Genomic DNA, 17,385 nt, shown 5'->3' with positions numbered 1-17,385 from the left:
ATTTTAATTCTTTGGATATATACTCAGAAGTTAGATTGCTGGATTGCATGATTTGATCATATGATTCTATTTTTAATATTTTAGAAATCTCCATACCATTTTCCATAGTGGCTGGCACCAATCTGTATTACCACCAACAGTGTACAAGGGCTCCCTTTTCTCCCTTGCTGATACTTTTTATCTTTTGTTTTTTACTTTATAATAGCCATCCATTTTTCCAAAAATAATACATAATTCTCCATTGTTTGGATGTACCATAATTTGTTCAACCAGTGTCCTAGATTAGGGCACTTTATTTTATTTAATAGTTTTTTAAAATTTCATAGTGTTGTTTTGGAACATATTGTTTGATATATGGATAATATTACTAGAAGATATATTCTTAGAACCATAATATCTGCATCAAATTGCATGAGAATTAGATAATTCTGTGAATATTCTGAAATTGCCTTTTAAAATTTGCCCTACTACTTGCATTATAGTATAATACCTGTTTTCCCACAATCTACCAAGGTTCCTCAGGCTCTAATTTGCACATGAATCACCTGGGGATTTTGTTCAAATGCAGATTATGTAAATCCAGAATAGGCCCTGAGATTCTGCATTTTGAACATTTCTTCATTTTATGGTTACTTAAGGTGGCATATTGGGATGTTTACTTGAGATTTTTCTTCTTCTTCCTGCAGGTATTAATATCTGTAAATTTCTCTCTAAAAACCTTTCTAACTGTATCTCATAAATTGTGTTTCTTCTTTATTCATCTTGATGTATTTCATTACCTTGTGATTTCTTCTTTGGTCATTGGTTATTGAAGGGTAGCTAATTTGTGAATTTCCCAGTAACTGATTTCTTACTTAGCTCCATTTTTGTTAGAGAACATACTATGCTGATGTATGATTTCATTTTTTTTTTAATTTATTGCTTATTTTATGTTCTAACATATGGTCTTTCCTGGACAATGTTCCATGTATGCTTGAGAAGAACATGCATTCTACAGGTGTCATTCTACTTGGTTTAGTAAGTATATAGCATTGTTCAAGTCTATTTTCTTTTTGATCCTCTCCCTAGGTGTTCCATCAATTACTGGCAGAGGAATCCTAACTATTATAATCGAATCGCCCATTTCCACTTCAATTATTTTCATTTTTGCTTTATGTATTTTGAGGCTTTGTTGTTAGATGAACAATTGCTATGTCTTCCTTTCAGATTTATCATTTTATCATTGTAAAATGCCCCTTTGTTTCTAGTAACAACCTTGGTCTTAAGTACTATTTTGTCTAATATTAATCTATTTGCCTAATATTGTCTATTTTATCTAATATTAGTATAGCCACTCCAACTCTCTTTTGGTTCTTGCTTGTATAGCATTTTCCATCTTTTAACTTTCAAACTATTTGTGTCTTTGAATCTAAAGTGTAAGTCTTGTAGACATCTTAAATTAAAACAACAAAATTTGGATTGAAATTAATACCAACTTAATTTCAATAGTAGATAAAACTACTCTGATATAACTCTCTTCTCTGTCTCCTCCTCTGTGCTATTATTGTCGTACAAATGGCATCTCTGTAAATCGAAAGCCCACCATCATAGTTTTATATTTATTATGCAGTTGTTTAAGTTACTCAGGTTAAGACTAGTCAGAAATAAAAATACATTTATATTATACTTCATGTTATATTTACATATAGTTGGCTTTGCTGGTGCTCTGCATTTCTTCATTTGGATTTGAATTACTGTCTAGGGTACTTTGATTTCAGCCTGAAATAACCTCCTTTATGTTTTTGTTTGCTTGTTTTTGGTTTTGGTTTTGTTGTTGCTGTTGCTGTTGTCATTTTAATAAAGAAGGATTGCCATCCTAGAAATGTTTTTCCTCATCAGCTTTATAATGAGAGTTGCGGATATTTATATTTGTCCATTATATATTTTTTTAACATTTTGATATTTTGGTACTCAAATTAATTATTCTTTCTTTTTATTGTCACATTCCTAAAAGCTGGAGGGGAAATTTAGAGAATCTTTCTCTCTCCAGCCTCATCACTTTCTTTCTCTTAAATTTTACCCTTTACCTTACTTCTATGTCATTGAATAGTCATGTCCTCTTTTGCCTCCTGGTCATTTTAATACTGTATCTTCTCACTGGAGTCCTTTTCCTACCACATCCTACCCTTGGTAAACTTCTCTCCATGTTTCAGACTTTAGGTTAGTTACATGATCCAGAAAGCTTTACCTAGGCCTTCCAAGTATGAACGACCTGCTTCTCCTATATATTCCCTACACATCACACCTGTTTACTTCTTGGTGACCCACAAGAATAATTAAGAATGAGGAGGATCATGCCTGTTCAGATCACTATTAGCTTCAATATGTGGCACACAATAGGTAGTAACAAACATATAAATAGATTTCTGCAATTGAAATAAGTTTGATTTATGTATTTAGCTATGTTCACACATGAAAAAAAGTTGTAAGCCATATTTATTGCAGGTAACTAGATTAAATCAGCTTACCTGTTGCTAGTACAAATTATATTATAATGCAAAGGTGAATTTACTGAAAACCTAATAAAACTTAAGCTTCAGGCTCCCTTGGTTGTCTTAATTTATTACAAGGTCATGCTTTTAAATTTTACATTCTTTTTATTTAATATGCAGCTAGGGTTGCCAGATTTAGCAAAGGAAAATACAAGATACTCAGTTGCATTTGAATTTCACGTAAATAGCACATAAATTTTGAGTGTAAGTGTAATCTACACAATATTGGGACATACTTGTGATGAAAAAAGTTGTTATCTGAAATTCAAATGTAACTAGGCTTCTGATTTTTTTTACTGGCAGCCTACAATAAAACCACACCCCAACACCACCACCAAACTATACAAGCTGCAGCCCATACAAACCCTGAGTCTGCCTCTCTTCTGTCGCTGTGATAGAAATTTGAGTTATCCAATGGCCAACTTTGGAGCTGAGCTTTAATATTTCCATTGCACTTTAACCAACAAATGTATATCTTTTGAAAACTTAAATGGATACTTGTCCCTACTGCATTTTTCATATTATATATCTTATATAATTAAATACATTATATTGGTTAAACTTTGATAAAAAGACATACCATCATCAAAATTGCCAGACTGTCCGTGAGCATCATGTAGATGAGTATTTTCAGTTAGTTACTGCACACTGAACCCTACTGTGCTCCATGAACTGCACAAGACTTTCAGATGCAAGATAAAGAAAACACAGTCCTGATCATTTTAAGTGTCTGGAAAGATTCTATAGTAATGTCACACCTTAGACACATCAATCTACAATTGTAATATAAAGTTACTCTCGTTAAATACCAGCAAAAGACCATCAGGTTCCCATTCAATAGCCAAAGAAGTTTGATTGTTTTGGGAAGATATGGACATATAATTTTTGCCAAGCAATACATAAATATATGTATCATTCTGCTATATGTTTTCTTCAAATAAAGGTGTCATAATTTTCTCCTATTTCCAGGCTTTTCTGCTTTCAAAAGTCCTCCTAAATGATAAGTTTCAGAGAGGTATGAGACTGCAATTTGATATACACATTGAAAAATATAGAAGGATTGTAGATTGTTTTAGATGTTTCGAGCAACCCAGTAGTACTGTGATATTTGCAAAAGAGCATCTCTATTATAGCTCAAAATGTCATGGAAAAGGATTCCAAACACCCAATATTCAGAATATTTGTCCAATAAGTAAAAAGCCTTAGCATTTATTAGGGCCTGACATATAATCTCAAAAATAAATAAATCTCCAAGTATGAAAATCTAATGATAGTCCCTATATATGGTTAATTAGTATAATAATAGTTCTACCAAACTATTGAATAAGTCTTGGCAATAGACTACGAAAAGTGACTTGTTCATTTACTACAGGCATGTTAGTAAGAGCCCTGACTTAGCAACAATCAGATGGCACACTCAAATTAGGATAACTTGAGAAAAGTTTAATAAAAGGACTATTTACAAAAGTGTGGGAAGGGGTAGTGTAGTATCCTGCAACTAGTAATAAACAAGTTTTTACCATCTTAACTCCAAAGAACAAAGGGGAATAGTTACCGGAACTCAGAAAAGAGATTTGGATATAGAGATGTTTGCAGTAACCTTTTGTCATGGGACACAGCTAGCCTGTGTTGACCTTAATGGGAAAGAACCCAGGTAATAAATATATCAATCTCATTCTACTCCCTCCTTTTGACCTTTTGTAGCTCCCTTTTGGCCAAACCCAATCTGAAACAAATTCAAGCGTTCCTACTGATGTTATCAATATAGAACAGGCTCCAAGGGCAGAGAGGAGAGAGGTGGGGTAGAGAGCAGATCTGGAAGGACAAATGGAAAATGTACAAACTAGAAATCACCAAGGAAAAGCAACCATTCAGCGGCTATCATTTTGCTTTACTTACTACTTCATCCATGTAAATATGATTAGGTTCTCCTCTTTCTGATACCTGATTCTGATACTTGGACAAGTTTGGACTAATTTGCCCCCAAAATTTGGAGCAATATAAGGAATGGCCTGATGTAAAATACTGAATATAAGATACACATAAAATTCATGTTGGGGTGACTGCAGACCATCTATAAATACAGTCACCCTCAGAGGAGCTGAATTTAAGGTATAATGAGGGCTTTGGGTGACTGCTGTTTAGGGCAGAAGTTCCAATCACATTAGGACATCATAGGCCAAAGAGCAAGCAAGCAACCAAGCAACAAAGATCATCTCAAATATAAGAACCAAATTAAAACTCACAAGAATAAATGCTCTTCGTGGTCGACTGTGACAAACACTCTTCTACTAAAATGGGGTAGGCTCGTATAGCATGCTTGTGATCTTTTGTTATAGGTTATCACAGTTCATATTAGCACAAATGTAAAATCTCAGAGAAATAAAATTGGCAGAAAAATCTAAAATTCAATAAATCTCTCAAGAGGAAAAATGGTATATGTGGAGGTTTAATAATGAATTTTATGTCTATCATTTCTTGAATTATTTAAGAGACTAGAAAGATATATATCAATATTTAAGGAAACACTTTCAACACATACAAAATGGCATAAATACCATATTATTTTACCATTATAATACATGTATTTGCAGATAATGCCTCGGCAATACCAAACTGAATGTCTAATGAAGAATGAAGCTGCTAAGATTTTCTCTAGTAGAGAAGGCAGTAAAGGGAACTGCTGTAGCTTTTATTATGAATTAGAGGAGAATCCTTCATGAGACAACTGAGTTTTCATGAATGTCAGGTTGACCCTGGCAAAATTGATATGTCTTGACATTTAGATGAGTTCTACAGAATGACGTGTACATGTTCTGTCATTATGCACACAATACATTTGTAATGTTTAAAGCACTTAAAATAATATTACTGTTGTAAGAGAGTAAGAACAAGTCTACTTTTAAGTACAAGCAGATTTCAGACTTGAAAAATGAAACAATGACATCTGATTTAAAAGTTGGATCTCAAAGCAAAACAGATCAAAAAGTCAAGCTATTGGAATAGTGTTACATGTTCTTATTTTGTAAAAGAACACTTTAAAGTTTTGACTTTCAGGGTAGAAGAAAGGCAATGTGCCATGTTAAAAAGAAGATAGACAATTTTCATGTTGAGCCCTAAAAAACTGCTGATATCCAAACATTTTAACTTGCAAAGGAGACAAATTGCAAATGATATTCATTGAGTGCTTTCTATGTGCCAAGCACTGTTCTCAGACCTTCACATGTTTCCACTCATTCAGTGCTCCCCAAATCCCAAAAGGCTGGTACCGATAGTATTCCCATTTTACAGATGAGAAAATGAACACAAAGAAATTAAATAACTCACCCAGTGCTGCACAGGTAGTTAATGACAAAGGTTATACCTGAAGCCAGCTTGTGCGGATACAGAGCTGTGCTTTTAACCACTATGTCATTCTGTTTCAAAAGATGGAGTATGGGCTGGATGTGGACTCATTTAAACATCACTGGGTTTATGGTTTGTGATGCTTTGAAATGCTCTTCTTGCCCTTTTTTAAGAGTTTGAGGGGTCTCCAAGTCTAAGAAATGTGACAGCAAGCCAGTAATTCATCAGTTTACTATAAGCAATGCCTTAAGATGATTAATTCAGAGGCAGTGTGAATGCAAGACAACGGTGGACAAAAGACTGGAAACCAACAGGCTGGTTAACAATTTTTAGGAAATGTAGGCTTTTCCTAGCACAGTGACAATGGGAAATGGGAAGGGAGTTTACAGAGGAAACATTGCAAAAGGAACATACAGCTTCTGATTGGATATAATAGAGAAAGGAAGAAAGAAAGAAAAGAAATGCCCACCTTTCCATCCCAGTTAACTGAGAAAATTACCTTAAAATTGTTACGAATAGAAAATTTAAAAAGTCATGTTGAAAAGTATCTTAAAATTGAAGTTACAAGGAAAAAGTTATGTGTTTTATATGCTAACATACCCTATAGTAGTTTTTAAGTTTTTTATAAGAAATGAAATAATGTAAGTATGTATTTAATAAGTGCTTAATAAATGGTGGCTTCTATTATTATTTTATGAATTTTATTATTTATTTACAAATTCATTTCAGAAGCTGAATGTGACTATTTGAACTCTGAATAAATAGTATGACTATTCTTCTACATTCACCTAAATTTCTATTTCAAAGAGAATATATTTTTGGAAATATTTAATTTTGATTTTTACAAGGAATTCCTCTGCAATATTTGGGAGAGGAAAAATGTAAATACTAATAGCTTGTTCTCAAAATTGTTAATTAATATTATAACACATTCCTCCCAAAAATATCAATATAAATATTGTTCTCAATTTTGCATAAGGTTTAAAAAGTGAAATGTGGTGATTTTACTTTCAAAATGATGTCTATAGTCACATAAATATGTACGTGTGTGTGTGTGTATGTAAAACATCTGAGGGACTCTACATTGTTCCTACTGTTGATTTCAGAAAATTCAATTCACTAAAAGTAAGTTTATACATTTGAGCACATGCCTGCAATGATACTTAAACAAAACAAATAAACTAAACACATGATAACAGGAACCTTGTCACATTCATGTATATGTTTTCCAAGGCCAGGCAGAGTGTCTTGCACTTGAAGGTGATGGATAAATGCTTCTGGAAAACAAGGGAATTCAGTTGATCCATGAGGTAGGTTTGCTCAAGATAGGCCTTTCACACTCATAGGAGAGTTTCCTGTACTAAAGGTTTTTAGCGGGTATACCTTTGTTTTCATTTTCATTGTTACCTTCCACAACAGGAAATATAGTTCCTTGAAAATAGTAAGTATCTGTAATATCATATGACACACAAGAATCTACATGTCTCCTCTCTTTTTCTCTAGAGGAGGGAGCACTCTCTGCTCTCCAGAAGAAGGAAGAGCAGCAAATCTGACAGGTGAGAGCCTGGAATTCACTGGGCTACACTGCACGAGTGGAGAGAGCTATCCATCCCTCCACCATGACGAGGCCTCATCTTCTTTTCCTGCATTTCACATGGGGAACATCCTTGCCCTGTCCTAAGCTTCCTGCCTTTAAGCCCTGAGCATTCATGTACGGATAGGTTCTGGGCATGATTTCCATAGGCAGGAAACTGTTAGTGTGAACAGTTTGGTGACTGAGGAAGTTGACATGAGGGTTCTGAAATGGAGACCTGCTATATTCCATTTAGAGGTGACTGATGGGCAAAATACAAGAATAAGAGAGTTACTTTGGCACTAGTTCTAAGACGTTATTAAGTTGAGCTTTAACTGAGAATTCTCATCATCAGGGGTTTGGGGTCACCTTCTAGCAGTTAAATATTTTGAGACTTTAGTTAAATATCTTGTGGGTGTATTCTCTACTTCACTTGTGCCTCAGAAGGGAGAAGGAGACAACCTCAGTCTTCCCTCATCACCCAGGTCCCTGGTCCTTTAGAATGAACCAGCGTGTTATTCTCTAAAATATTAATCTTGAATACATTGACTACCATGTGGAATAAAACATAGTATGTGGAGAGATCAAGGCACCACGCGAACGTGGCACATGTGCATACTGACAGCCAACATTTTGGTTGCACATGACTTTGTAGGCAGATTATACTCTTTGATTATATGAAAAAGAATATATTTTGATTATAGTCAGGTTTCATTCTAAATAGGAAGACCTATATTTGATATTTTAGACGTCCATGATTGAAACCTTCATTAGGCAGGGAAAAGAGAGAGAGGGTTGTGCTAGGCTATTAACCATAGTATGCATTATCTATTCTACGTATACCTCAGTGCTCAGCCCTCTAAATTTTATTCTTGAGATCTGAAGTCTGGTTTTTGTAATTCCAAGGAAAATCTTTTCTCTAGCAACAGAATTCAGCCTTTGCAAATCAATTAACTCTGGCTTTTAGAGTATTTCCCAGGAGTGGATATAATAATAACAATCGGGCTTCCCTGGTGGCGCAGTGGTTGAGAGTCTGCCTGCCAGTGCGGAGGACACGGGCTCGAGCCCTGGTCTGGGAGGATCCCACATGCCGCGGAGCAACTGGGCCCGTGAGCCACAATTACTGAGCCTGCGCGTCTGGAGCCTGTGCTCCGCGACGGGAGAGGCCGCGATGGTGAGAGGCCCGCGCAACGCGATGAAGAGTGGCCCCCACTTGCCACAACTAGAGAAAGCCCTCGCACGGAAACGAAGACCCAACGCATCAATCAATCAATCAATCAATCAATCAATCAATCAATACAATCAAAATAATGGTCATGGTTTTGTGAATGTTACCTGTCACTGTTCAAGGGTTTTGTTTGCATTAATCAATCATCATAATAATGCTCTGCAGTATACACTATAATAATCCTGTTGGGTTGCAACCTCGAGACTTTCCCAGGTGAAAACTGAAGCTAACCTCCATACACAGAAGGCAAGGAGAGACCTACGAAAGAGGCAGACCACTCCAGATTTGTACATGGCATGTTTACTAAGCAAGGGAACTGACATAAGAGGCTTGTCTTGAGCGGCTGCAAGACGAGTAGATCTCTGTCCCTGTCCACCAGAATCTTAAAGCCTTTATAGAGACCTCACCTGGGCTCAGTCGCTATCAAGATGGTCTCAACAACACCTTACTCTCTCAAGGCTTTGTCCTTGGAACAGATCCTGTGGTAGGACCAGGGGGCAGAGCATACGATCCAAGGACAGGGGAATGGGTGAGTAGCTTGTGATTGCCGAGGTCCACCTCGCCGGTCAGCTGGTGGTCACATCCTCTCAACTACCTCCTCCAACAAATCCATGTTGCATTGATGAGGAAACTGAGACACAGGAGAGAAAGTGACTTGTACAAGTAAAAGGATGTAACCAAGATTTGAACTAAGTGTTCTGGTTCCATGTAAATTGTTTTGAAGAATATGACTACATTGTTTCTGCCCAAAACTCTATTTGAAGCTTAAGGATGGCCTCATTTTCATTTCCACAAGATCATCTTCCCATGGAGTCACATGCTCCAGAGCAAAACTACAAGAGTATGTACAGTGTTTAAAACATAGCAGAGTTAACACCTCCTTCGTTTAACACGTCCAAATATTTTCTGCAGTATTGGTTTTTGCCCCAAAAAACCTGTTCATGATCAGACTGCATCCTGATTTTGTCTCCTGCTTTTGTGAACACGATAGACAAAGCAATGGCTACTTTCCAGGTCATGAGATTAAACAGCAAAAAACATTGCACAGCAAAAAAACAAGTAAGCAAACAAAAAACTCAAACAGAGTTTAATTTAATTACTATCTTTCACAGGAATGAGTTAAACCCAGTGGTGATGCTTATAGGTATAAAGGGAGGAATCAATTAAGGGAAGACTGAGGATAAAATGAAGAAGGGATGACCAGTACATTCTGGAGACTACAGAAGAATTCAGAAGGAAGCAATAACGGCTGTGGATCATAACAACTGCATAATCAACATCAAGAATGACGTTTACAAACAACCACCTCCATCAACAACAAAAATTGTCTTATGTCCCCTTGTCTTTCTTTTACAGAAGACTGCAAATATGTGTAATAATGCAAAAATATTGTATTCCAGAATGGTGTATAAGCATAGAACTCTGTTGTCAAAGAAAGAAATTGAATTGAAATTTTAAGAGTAAATGACATTTCAAGTTATATTATTAAAATTTTATATTAACACCTATATTAAATATAGAGAAATTTTTAAAAATCATAATACTGATTAATGTGATTGATTAGTGTGAAATACTTTTATAGACTCTTATGACTAAATGAAATATTATAAGGGCTCTTTCAATAAATTTATTTCAATAAACATTTTAATACTGTTCTACTAACATACCAAATTATGGCTACTGTTATGTTTAAGCAATCTGAGTAAACATAATGTTGATATTCGGATCATAATTATTTTTCTCTGAGAAACTATTATACTGTATTAGGTTTTAATGCCTTGAATTATATTTTAGTTCCAATATTGCATTAACGTAAATTCAAATACAGTCTTTACAAGTCTCATATAATATAAAGTGCAGAATACAATGTACTTGAGGAATTAAAGCTTGAAGCAATAATTTAAAAAATCAATTGTTAATTAAGGTGGCAAATTTATTTTATTATGCACTTTTAATTTTAAATCTGTAATTGTGTTTCCACACCTGCTAATAAAGATGTAAGAAAGCAGTGGTTTCAATCACATTTGCAGGGATGTTAAATCACTGCCCTTGAGAGGTCTGATTTTCTGGTTTCTAATACATGTCTGGATTGATCATCCTGAAGGGAAGGCAGCTTTCCCATTTTCTAATCATGCTTAGAAATCTATAAACATTTAAAAATCTTCAAATTAGACATTATTGGTTTCTCTGCCATTTTTATTTTCAGTGACTAACGAACGTCAAGAATAGGGAGATCATTTCCAAGCAGTTACTGAAAGTAAACTGATTTATTACGCCATGACCTATAATACAGGAATACAAGGTACATTATACGATTTCTATTGTTATATGAAATTGGGAAGTTCTTTTCAGAAAAATCAATAAAATTTTGCACACTTGCAGTGCTATTAGAATCTGAGTTCTCTGTTGCTATATAAATTATGTTTTAGATATCATAAAATTATTCCTCAGATAATGTTTATATCCAACAACTCTTTTCCATACTTTTAAATAAATACATACAGGCTAAGGATTAGTAATTACATTATATTTCAGAATTTCATTGTTCCTCCAATCACTAAAACTGTCTTTGTATTAAGCTCTTAGCAGAGATTATGAGTAACAGCCACATTTTACTATTTCTCTAGTCCTAGCTATGCACAGGCACTCTGATTGTTACAAGTTGTCCTTTCATTACAAGGAGCAATGCATCATCAGTGACTCTAAGCTTAATAGAATTCTTTTCCTTGATTACATCCCGTGTGAGGCATGGAGTTTGAGTTTTTTAGGAGAATGTGCATCTTTGTTCTGCTCTTTCATCCTGTTTGTCCTCATAGACAGATAATGAACCAGGCCTATTATTTTAGCAAACTTAAAATCCTAATGGTAACTTGAGAAAGAGGAATGTGTTCTACTTTGCTAACTCTCCTAAAATAATCCATAAATATCATAATAAATATTCTGAAATCATGGTTGGGGAATAAAGGTAATGTTGCCTTGCTGCAAGGAAAAGACAGGGATAATGTGAAATGGATAATGTCAAAATTACAGATAGCCTGGAAATGTTTTATGGATTCAAAAATATACAAAATTGAGTGTTGTTCATCAAAAATAATGGAAAATAGGATCAGTTTACCTAAAGATTATTTCAGTTAAGGATTATGTAAGTCAATCTGGCTACTGTGCATAAGGTAGCAGTGGTTACCAACATTTTCCATCTCCAATTCCAAGGCTCATCTTTTATTCAGCATACATGTTTTATACAACATCTATAATCTGCTATGATTCTTAAATGTCAGGAATGGCATAAATGGCTGCCTCTACTTAAAAAATATAACAGTAATTAAAAAAAAATCAAGTCATTTATATACACATTTACTATAATGTGTATGGAAACTGAGCACGTTACACTAAGAGAGGTAAGACAAAGGCAAGTACTGTATGATACCACTTATATGTGGAATCTAGCAAAGCCAAACTCATAAAAACAGAGAGTTAGATGGTGATCACCAGGACATGGGGGTTGGGGGAATGGGATGGATATTTTTTGAGGACACAAATTTGCAGCAAGTAACAAATAAGCCCTCTCTAATGCACAGGACAGTGAACATAGACAACAATATTGTATTATAATCACCAAACTTGCTAAGAAACTAAAATTTAATTCTTCCAACCACTAAACAGAAAGGATAATTATGTAACATGATAGGGTGCTAAGTATTGCTATAATTATAATATATATTATAATTATATTATAATATATAAATGCATCAAAGTAACATGTTATATACCTTAAATTTGTAAAATGTTATATGTCACAATTATTTCAATTAAAATATATAAATAAATAAAAACAAAGAAAGATGCTAATTATCTTGTATTTTTTGGTATCTCCATTTCATGTTTTGCTATTTCCCACTCGTTTAGATAATTTCCATTTGGCAAACATCTACATATTTTAAATGTCTCTACTTTCTCTAAAAAGCTTTTTCTCTATTACCCAGAAACGACCGGTCAAGTTTTCTCCCCTGTAAAGGATTTTCTCACAACCTTCATAAATGTAATTTAGAACCTCTGTCGAACCATGATTTTATAAGATAATGGTTCTTTAAACTTAGACTGATTACGTATGTCAGAGGTGAATGAGTAACACAATACAGAGACTGTTGAACTTACTATGCCTTCATAGCAAAACTGTTGGTTAAATGGTCGTGATAAGTAGGGCCCACAGAAAAACTAACTAAAACTGGTAAACGATACAAGTCAGGATGATAAAATCAAAGGGGTAAATGTAAAATACATTATCAATATGCATGAAACTTGTATTGGAATGCTGGATAAAGAATTCACAACTGTTAGAAATTGGTCAACCTAAAGAAGACATTATTATTTTCAAAAGCTACCTATATTTTCCTTGGATAAAGGCAGATCAGCACTACCCTTTTCGATTCTCTTCACAGCACAGTATATAGCAGTGATAGTGGCAGCCATATGGCAGCAGGCAGCAAACTAATGATTTTTACCACCAAACAAAAAGGAAAAGACAGTAATAGGAATGTAGAGTGATAAGAAGGATTGAAGGATCATTACCTTACATGATACCCAATCTGAATTGTACACTGTGAACAATTCACAATTATCACAGATCACAGGCACTGCTGTTCTGCTGTATTTTTCTGGGAAAACTCATTTGTTCTATTCATTTCTGTGTGTACTGACATTTAAAACACATAAAATATTTTTAAAACTAAAACTAAAAAGATGCTACCAAAAAAAAATATTTAATTGAAGTAAAAATTAGAAGACTCTTATCTTTGCCACTGCCCTTCCCAATTCTCCAGAGGTTGCTCCTATTAGATATACTTTTGCAAAAGTAAAGTTTCATCACCACAAAAATCTTTCTTTCTTCAACCTTTTCAGTGAAAGTGCCCTTTACAGTTTTGCTCTAGTGGATGCCTGGATCTCCCCTGAGGACACTACTAACTTCCCCTGCAGGGCTCCAAAGTGGGAGAGGATTTTGGTTATGTTTTATTTTTGCTTCCTCTATATTTCTCTTAGCACTGAGCTTGTTAAGTCAAATGGGGTTTGTATCAATATTTGCACTTCCTTGTTCTTTTCAGTCTATTCTCAGTCTTACACAGAGATTTGAATCCCGTGTTATCAGGTATTATCTCTTAGGACCTCTCATCATTGCATCATCTACAGATACCCTGGGCTCTCACTGATTCTTGATGTCTCTAGTTCCCACTTCACCGTTACTTTGGCTGTCAGAATTTTTAATGATTTTAATCCTCAGAGTGAACAGAAAATCTAACTATACTGTGGCTTCTCAGCTTCCTGAACTATTGTGAAGTTCTTGTCTTGCATACTCCCCAGGCCACTCAGTTCCGTAGTCATGACCTAGTCCTTGGCATTACCTATAATAGCAACTCCTCCATAATCTCAATTTCACGCATCACACTCTGTCAGCTCGACTTCCTGACTTCTTGCTTGTACTCACTGCCTCAAGCAACCCCACTCCAATAAGCCATTATGCCACCGGGACGTATATTTATTGATCCCACATTATTTTCACTTTCCCTCATCAAACTTATATTTTTCTCTTCCATAAAAACCAAGCTTAAATTCCACAGTCAGTTGTTTTAATGACTTCCCTGCATATACCCTCGACTACACTATTCTTCGTCAATTTTGTCATGCAACTTGGCTGTACCCTGACTCTAATTAAATAATTCTTTACTAATCCAGTCCTGAATCTGAGCACTGCCATAACTGGAGAAAAACACATAACTATACTGCCTGATCTCGTTTTACATTCTCCTTAAACCTTAAGGAAATTCAACTTTCTATTCTTTTCTCTCCTACTCTTTTAAATGACTATTCTATACTCTATCTTTCCTGCTCTCCTCAAACATTCATCATCTCCTCCCTCATACGCAAATGAAGTTGATGGACCTGCTTCCTAATTTGCTGAGGAACGAGGTCCAATCGCCTGTCCTCACACCTATGTTCCTGATAGCATTTATACCTGCATACTCTGACTTCACTCCTATTAGTGTGTCTAAGGCCAACACCTCCACTTATGTAACGTTGGCAAAGGCCTCTCTCCAGGGTCTTGATCTCTATATGAGGTCTCTTTGCAAAGAAAAGGGCTCCTCCTCCTCTGAGTGGACTTAGCCCTTTGTTGAGATACAAGCGCTGACAATAAGCCTGAGCTAGATGACAGTTCCCCTCGCCTCCTGAACTCAGTACCCTCACGTGCTACACGATTCTAAGTAGGGAACCGGTCGCGTGCTTACTCAGGAACATCTATCTGGTATTCCTGTACTCTCTGTCTCATGCCATCAATTTCCTCTCTCTACTAGATCACTCCTGTCCTGCTGTTATTTATTCTACCCTAAAAATATAATCTCTCTTGACTCACCCCCCCTCCTTTTGGCTCCCTTACATTTCTATTTTCCCCATTGCAGCTAAAATTATTCTAAGAGTTTTTTATACTCTTTCTAATTCTGCTTTCCCCAATTCTGCTTTCTTAAAACCACTCTAAGTGGCCATTCTCCTTTTCCACTTCACTGAAAATATTTTTTAGTGAGGTCATCAACGTTTTCTACTGATAAAGGTAAGGCTGGTTCTCAGAACTTATGTATATTGGACAAGTCGATAGTTCTCTCTTCCTGTAAACACAGCTTCACAAATAGTACCCTCTGTGTATTTGATCCAATCACTCCTCATTCCTTTTCATTGCTGTCATACCACCATGGTCCAAGCCACCATCCTACTGAACTTGAATTATGGCAGTAGCTTCTTAGCTGGTCTCCCTGTTTCCATCCATGCCACATATCAAGGGTATTCAACATAAATCACAGTAATTATTTTAATATACCCAACCATTAAGTTACTTTTCTGTTCTCAACTCTCAGTTGTTTTCCATGTCACTCAGAGTAAAACACAAAGTCTTTATTTATAATCATTGCAAAGAATTAATAGCTTCATTACCTCTCAGATTTAATTTTCTTTCTCTCAAACGTATCTAACTCTATCTCCTATCATAGGTCTATAATACTGTTTTCTCTAACTTTATTTCTTTGTTTCCAAGATATTTCTAAAATTTCATCCCTCATCTCCTTCAAGCTGTCACTCAAACATCACATTCACAGTGAGGCCTCTTCTGACCAAACTGTGTAGGACTGCATCTCTCTGCAAGGACTCCCACCTGCCTTGCTTTATTTTTCTCCTCAGCACTTACTACTTTTCCCCATATTACATTACATTTATGAACTCTCTTACTTTCTAGAATGTAATTTCATTGAAAGCAGGGAGGTTTTTTCTGTTTTGTTCATTGTTGTACCTTCTCAAGCCCCTAGACTAGTTCTAGGCACATAGTAGATACTCAATAAAAATTCATTAAATTGAATTGGAGTCTGTGTCAGACATTATTCTGGCCCCTGCAACTATAATGTGAACAAGTCATCTTTAATCTAATATCTTCATAATTTTCCTGATGCCCTCTAGTTTATATATTTTAAGATTTTTTTACCTTAAAAAAGAAAACTAGACATATGTTATATGATACCTCAGTAATAAAGACAAAAATCAGCATAACCATCTTTAATGATAAACTTTAAGGGGATGAGTTGTAGAAGTCAGATGATTAGTGTTCAGACATAATTTTTTTTTAATTATTTATATTACACGTACAGTTCATACTAATGAGATTCTGTCTTTGAGTTTTGTCATAAAGTTTCTTATTTGAAAGAAAAAGAGACTAATGTGAACTATGGACTTTGGATGATAATGATATGCCTGTTTAGGTTCATCGATTGTAACACATGTCTGACTCTGGGTAGGGCTTCTACGGGTGGGAACAGGGAGTAATGAGAACTCTGTACTTTCCACTCAGTTTTGCTGTGAGCTCAAAAGTGCTCTAAAAATAAATTTTATTAATTAAAAAAGGAGAGATACAAGTGAATATGATTGTGGATTCAATCTGGAAATGATTACGTTTGGCAGTTATACACCATATTTGACTAAGAATCACCAAAAACTAATAGAAGGTGAGTGTTTGTCCTTGGCAATTAGAAAAGTTTAAACCTCACCTTTGACCCGTGTGTTATGCTTGACTTAACTGTAACGACTGAGTTACTTAACTGTTATTTGAGCTTATCAACATGCAATATTATTTGTACCATTTTATTACATGATGTGGGATTTTTTTGATACACACATATACATACTTGCAGTATACCTAACCAATTTTTCACATCCTGCTCTTCACTTTTTATTATCTGTACCATTTTTTAGAAATGAATTTTTATTTTAAGTAATCTATGTACTATTTTTAAATAGGTAATATCATGTGTGAAACATTTGTTATTTTATAAGACATGGTAATCAGCATATATAAACCCATTTAAGCCACACAATAATTCATACAAGAGTTATGAGTAGGCATCAATACTACAAGCTTATAGTAAAGAAAATAAGCATTAAAATGTTAATTCTCTCAAGCTTCTATATATAATGAGTTGTAAAGATGAGATTCAAACATAAGACTGTCCAATGTTAAAGGATCTTTATGTTCGTAATGTCTTATTATATTTAATACAACTGTATTGAAGTTACTGATTAGAAAACAAAGAAAATACTAAAAAGAAAAAAGTAACCCATGCCGAATAAGGCAAACTGTCGACATTTCAATGTATGTCTTTCAAAATTTGTTTGATTTTGTA

General features: G+C 34.9%; 1 long non-coding RNA gene across 1 annotated transcript; it reads left to right on the top strand.

The window, feature by feature from the left end:
• Nucleotides 1-295: 295 nt before the first annotated feature.
• LOC309623720 lies at nt 296-13,105 on the top strand. Its single transcript, XR_014241498.1, has 3 exons — nt 296-1,017; nt 7,380-7,432; nt 9,790-13,105. It is a non-coding gene; the product is annotated as an uncharacterized lncRNA (long non-coding RNA).
• The last annotated feature ends 4,280 nt before the right edge of the window (nt 13,106-17,385 follow it).

The sequence above is a fragment of the Balaenoptera borealis genome (assembly GCF_965194805.1).
Source record: "Balaenoptera borealis genome assembly, chromosome: 2".
Lineage (NCBI taxonomy): Eukaryota > Metazoa > Chordata > Mammalia > Artiodactyla > Balaenopteridae > Balaenoptera > Balaenoptera borealis.
The sequence above is the reverse complement of the archived record's forward strand: the minus strand, read 5'-3'. Positions and strand labels throughout refer to the sequence as shown.